The sequence below is a fragment of the Olea europaea genome, chromosome 14, assembly GCF_002742605.1.
Source record: "Olea europaea var. sylvestris chromosome 14, O_europaea_v1, whole genome shotgun sequence".
In the NCBI taxonomy this organism is placed as follows: Eukaryota; Viridiplantae; Streptophyta; class Magnoliopsida; order Lamiales; family Oleaceae; genus Olea; species Olea europaea.
In genome coordinates this window covers 15,482,417-15,488,351 of record NC_036250.1, presented here as the reverse complement: position 1 = coordinate 15,488,351, position 5,935 = coordinate 15,482,417, and the positions used below count along the sequence as shown (strand labels likewise).

The following is a 5,935-nucleotide window of genomic DNA, read 5'->3' as shown; positions in this document are numbered from 1 at the left end:
TTTTTTTTCCTTTTTCTTTTTTTCTTTTTTTTTTTTTTCAATTTTTTTTTTGGGAACTGTAGTAAATGATAAACAAAAAATAAAAAAATTCGGGTGTGAACAGTACCCGTGAACAGTAACGATTTTGATTTTTTATTTTTTATTTATTATTTATTTATTTTTTTTTGTGAAACTGCTGAAAAATCTATTAAAAAAACTGAAATTCCGGGTGTGAACAGTACCTGTGAACAGTGAATTTTTTTTTTTTTCAGCTAAGACTGAAAATTGAAGAAGAAAAAAACTGCTGCCTGTACCAAATATTCTTTTAGTTCGTGCTGTTCTAACAGATTTTGGGAAGGAAATATGAATAAATTTTGGATTAAAGAAAAGAAATTACCCATGGTTCGACTCTGATACCAAATTTGATGTAGGATGAATAAGAAAAAAAGAAGAAGGAACGGGTAGGAGAAACAGAGAGAAGGGAGAAGAGGAGAAAAAAACCAGGGGAAGAGAGGGGAGGGAGAAAACGGCTGCAAGCCACCAAAAATATTTCAATTCTAATTCATCATCAACTGAAAGTTACAATGCAAAATAGGTTTAAATAGTAAACCAACCCTAATGAGCTTGGGCCTGAGCCCATACAAGTCCAAATTTAAATAATAGTCCAAGAAAATAAATAAAGTTTAAATAAAATAAGTAAACGTCGTCCGATGTCCTCATCAATATGTTTCTAGACTCCACTAGAAAAAGATAAGGAAAAATGTAAGAGAACGAGGCCAATAGAGTAAATTTTGTATTCAGTGAGAAAAGAGAGAGAAATAACGATCAATTGCTTGAACTGGGATTGCAAATAAATATTTTTCCTTTTACATAATCAGAAGAGTTGTGGCTGCCTGCATGAAAAGAGAAATGGAGGAGAAAATGATTTGACCTCTAGATACGTACCCATATCCCAGGCCGAGAAACATAGCCCTTTGGACATTATATTTTTGGCAGAGAGTTGCCTTTTCTAGGAAATTTGGGCATAAATCTTCTTTGAATGATTTATAATTGAAGATATTTCATGGTTTGGAAACTCATATTGTTTGTGTATTGTGTTTAGTGTGGTGTGCCAAACGTTATGCTTATCCTATCCTTTGTTTTTGTTTTTTGGTATCCTTGGTCTTTTAGATTATGTGGTGGATAAGAGTAAGACTTTACCTTCCAAAATACTACTTTGAATTATTTATGAGTACTCACCTCATATAATATCAACGGATCATTACCTCCCCTACACCCACCTTTTCCGCAAGGAAAAAAGAAGAGGAAAACAAAGGCACCAAAAATAGAGGCTAAAAAGAACAAATAAATGGAAGGAAATTTTCATTTTTTCAGTTCAGCACTCGAAGAAATATGTTTCCTGTAACATTACTGTTTTATTGAATTGAATGCAATGACTGATTTTTCTTCTGTTGATTCTTTTTTTCTTTTTCTTTTTTTTTTTAAAAAAAAATAATAATATCAAAATCTTGTGCAGTTGGATTTGGAGACTGGAATGATGAACTGCTTATATGCGAAATGTAAGTTTTGACCCAAATTTTTCTTCTTGAATTTCAATGATCCTTTATGTTGAGCAAGTGGTTTATAAGTTTCTTAGTTGTTGCTGGGTTCATGCTCCTTATTTTGTAGTAGATACATCATTATCTTCACATGAATGCATTTTCTGCTTCTTCTGTTTGACCAGTGAAATAATTATAGGGTTTTGCTTTACTTTTAGAATGTCCCTGTAATAACAGTAATATTTATTTTACTGATTTTTGGTTCTAAATTCTATTCTTTTTTACTAAGCCTGCTATGCTTCCTGTTGGCTATTAATATAGAGTTTACACGGCTCATCTGCTAACCATGAATCCTGTCATCCTTTTATTTGGCTTGTTATCGAACTCTTGTATTGCTATTCATTTCATTTTCCCTATCTTTCCTAGGCACTCCTTGTATCACAGATTGTGTAATGGCTGAGCTTGAGAAGTTGGGTCAGAAATACCGAGTTGCTCTGAGGTATGTTCTTTTGTTCTTTTTTGATCACCATTGATGATCTACTTTGAGCTGTATAAAAACTTTTGGGGTTATATACATTATTATCTCATGGGCTAAGCAAAATTTTATACAATACAGGTGTGGGCACTTGAAAACAATTATTTTGTGAAGCTATGTAGATACTGTGTTATATCTGTAATGTGATAAGATCCTGAATTTTTGAATGTATTTTATGGATGATTTTCTAGTAATTGAATGCAAATTTTTGGAATGTGGATTGAATCTGTGAATGAAAAGTTACTATGGACCTATTTGGTACTGATTTTTAGAATCAATTTTTTGACCGTTAGAGAGAAAAGTGAGTTCCACCTAAAAGTGAAGAAGTAAAAAATGATGGCCGACCATGTTAAGTAACGGTCAAAAAATTGATCAGAACCAAACGGGGGCTATAAATATATGAATGCTGTCAATGAAATGCAGAAGGTAAATTAACGACAAATTGGAAGGCATTCGAGGGGCCATCCACCTCTCACTTAATTCTCAATTTTTAAATTATTCTAACAGGCTCCCCTCCCTTACACTTATTATAGGCCCTCAACTTTATTCTAGAAAGATCCTAAAATACCCTTCCCTTTAACGACTACACAACAAGTCAGCAACTAATCTAGTAACCAGAAATGGTGTCCTGCTTTTCTAGTGGTTGCATCACTGCTTTTCTCTGTTGTTGTTGAGCATAGGTAAAATTTATAGGGGCCCTATCAGAATACACATTAAGGTAGAGGCCTGTGCTTGTGTATGTTTGCATTTGTGTGAGAGAGAAGAGTGCGTGTGTGCATGTGTTTTTTATTCACTTTGTAATTGATGTGCTATTTCAGCTCAGGATTATTGCGAAAGAAGATATGGATTTAATATTTTATATAATGAAGTTAATAATCAGTGCAGGTTGCAGTGATCCAAGCGTAGTATATAGTTGAGAATAATTCAGTTTTGCATTTTTCATCTTAGATTTCCTATGATTTATCCTTCTTTGTTTCCTTTTGGGCTCATTGTGCCTGTATATTTATATGTGCATGTATAGATAAAATTAGCTCATTAAGTATTGTAATTCTTGTGCTTAAAAGTGCCTGAAACTGTATCAAACTTTATACAAATCATGCAATTAATGTCATACTTGTCAGGACTTAATTTATTAAGATGGGGTTTCTTTGTACGAAATGGATTTATATAATTTTTTTTATTTTTTTGCTGTTAATGGTGATTGTTTAGCTCACAATATATATTTTGGAACTTGTAGAACACGTCCAAGAGGGAGGGGTAGACAAAATTAATAAGGCGTAGTATGCTCACAATATGGTAGTTGTTAAGAATCTAGTTGCTTTTGATTTTCAGTAGGTGTAGTATGATAACTCGAATGGAATGGCGTAAAAGGATTCACAAAATTCATGGTTAAAAGACCAGTTTTGTTGCTGTGCTTTTGTTTGAAAGTTTCCTTCTTTTTACTTTTGCTTGATTTTATTCCTTAGTTTTGTGATGATGAATTACTTTGGAAAAGAAATCCTCTGCTTTTTGCTTATACCGATGACTTCTCTGTGTACATTACTTCGTCTCTTTCTTATGAACAGAATTGCTAAGGATCCTCGATTTGAAAGGCTTCCCTGTACTCATAAAGGAACTTAGCTGATGATTGTCTTGTTGACAGGGTTACACAGGTACGATTTAAAGTCAGCTGCTGTTATATTTTCGCCTTCCAGGACTCGAGATTCTAAACAATAAAAATAAGCTATTTTTGCTTCATTCTGTTTTCTAACTTCCATGTTTTAAAAGAGTGCCAAAAAGCTTGAACTCACCTGCTTCTACATGTTTCTATAATTCTTATGTGGTATTTATATTTTCGGCGTAGGATTGTACTGTCACATTACGAATTTCACTTAAAAATTTTTGTTTACAAATAATTTAATGGATTGCTCTTTGTGACAATAAAACAGCACAAGTGCTACATTGTTGCAACCTGTGATCGAGACTTAAAGCGAAGAATTCGGAAGGCAAGTATTAATTTTCCAGCAAATGGTAGTGTTATTTCCTTTCATTGAAATCTAACATTGATATTTATGATCAGATCCCGGGTGTACCAATCATGTATATTACTCAACACAAGTATTCTATTGAACGGCTACCTGAAGCAACAATTGGTGGAGGTAGGATAAAATCTCTATGTTATGGACCCTTCCACTCCATCGTTCCTTCAAACTTCCTTTTCCTTTTTAGCCCATGTTTGGGCTCCATTTTTATAAAAACCTTATTTTTACAACTCTTTTTTCAACCACATATTCTTTCATAAAATAATTTTACACGTAAATCGAAAACTTTTCTCTATTTTATAACCTCACATCTTCCAACTTTTTACCATTCCAGAAAATATATTTTCTTGAAAAAATGAAGCCCAAAGAGGGCTTAATCGTTAACTTCGTCATGGTCCATTTTGTGCAGCTCCAAGAATATAATGCTAAGGTTTTCAAGAGTCTTTAGTTTGCCAGAAAAATATGTTAGAGGAAATAGGTAAGGTTGGCCTTAAGGAGGAAGAAGCGACTTATCCCAATGGTTGGATCCTCGACTTAATCCTTTATTTCTGCCAAGCTCTCTTCAAACTTGTTATTTGGTGGGTAGTTAAAGGTTTTTGTAATATCCAATTCAGATCTGAAACAAGATGATACGAGGCAGTAATGTGTTTCCATTAAGCAAATTTAAGGCCATTTGGATGCTCCATAGAATCAAATGCTAGCTGTATGAATTGCTTTAGTTTTGTATTTTTTTTTTCCCCCTTATAATTTTGAATGCTTGGACCTTAGCAATTCTTATTTGTATATCGTTCTATCCCTTCTGCTATAGGGTATAATTAAACAAAGATGTGTAGCACAAATTACTAATCGTGCATTGAATGGTGAAAGTTGCATTCGAGTAGTTCGATTCAGTTTGTTTTAATGAGGTCATTTTGTGGAAAATCTATCTTTGATGAGGTTGGTGCGTGAACAAATGAATGAAACAGGTACCGAAGGAGAATATATGGGTGTGCGATTCTTGGAATACACATTCGTCTGTCGAGAAAGTAGGTTTGGTAGCCTTATGTTTAGCACGTAATCAATTTTTTTTAGCACAAGAATAATTTTTTAGGGGCCGCCACGATTATGGTACCCAAAATGTGGTACCTCCATCAAGATAGATTTGATTTCCTTTTTTGTCCATCCCAAATTTTAGGTTCCTTTCTTCATTGTGAATATAGATATTCTTAATTTTATAAAGTGTCTCTATTTAATGTACCTTATTATCAATAAATATACTCTAATCTTATTTAAACCATTATTTAATGTGGTGATATATCAAGAAAAGTTTAGAAAAAATTATATTTTTAACTAAATTAATTATATTTTCGGAAAAATAAATTCTAGGAACTCTACATGGGGTTCAGTATTTACATTGAGAGGTGGAGTTGTGATATGGAGGAGCATCAAGCAATTTTGTATTATTGATTCCACCATGGAGGCAAAATATGTAGCCGCTTGTGAAGCAATGAAACACGTAATGCTTTATTATGGTAATAGTGGAGCGGTTGCCAACGCTAAAGAACTAAGGAGACATCAACATGGTAAGCACATCGAGAGGAAACATAACCTTGTTAGAGAGATTGTTCATTGAGGAAACGTGATGATTAGTAATATTGCATCAATAGATAATCTTGTGGATCGGTTCATGAAGACCTTATCAGCTGAGGCTTTTGACGGGCATCTTGTTGGACACTTTATGTGGATAAAATTGTATTGTTCCTATTAAAATTTGTCTAAATTTGAGAATAAAAACAATAATGTGTTTTTATGCACATTGAACGAGATCACGTAGATGACTTATTTGTGATCGCTCGAAATGAGATTCTACTCGATTATCAAAT

The 5,935-nt window shown here is 33.3% G+C and overlaps 1 pseudogene; it reads left to right on the top strand.

The window, feature by feature from the left end:
* LOC111409295 overlaps positions 1–4,953 on the top strand; it is an 11,649-nt pseudogene extending 6,696 nt beyond the window's left edge.
* Positions 4,954–5,935: the final 982 nt, after the last annotated feature.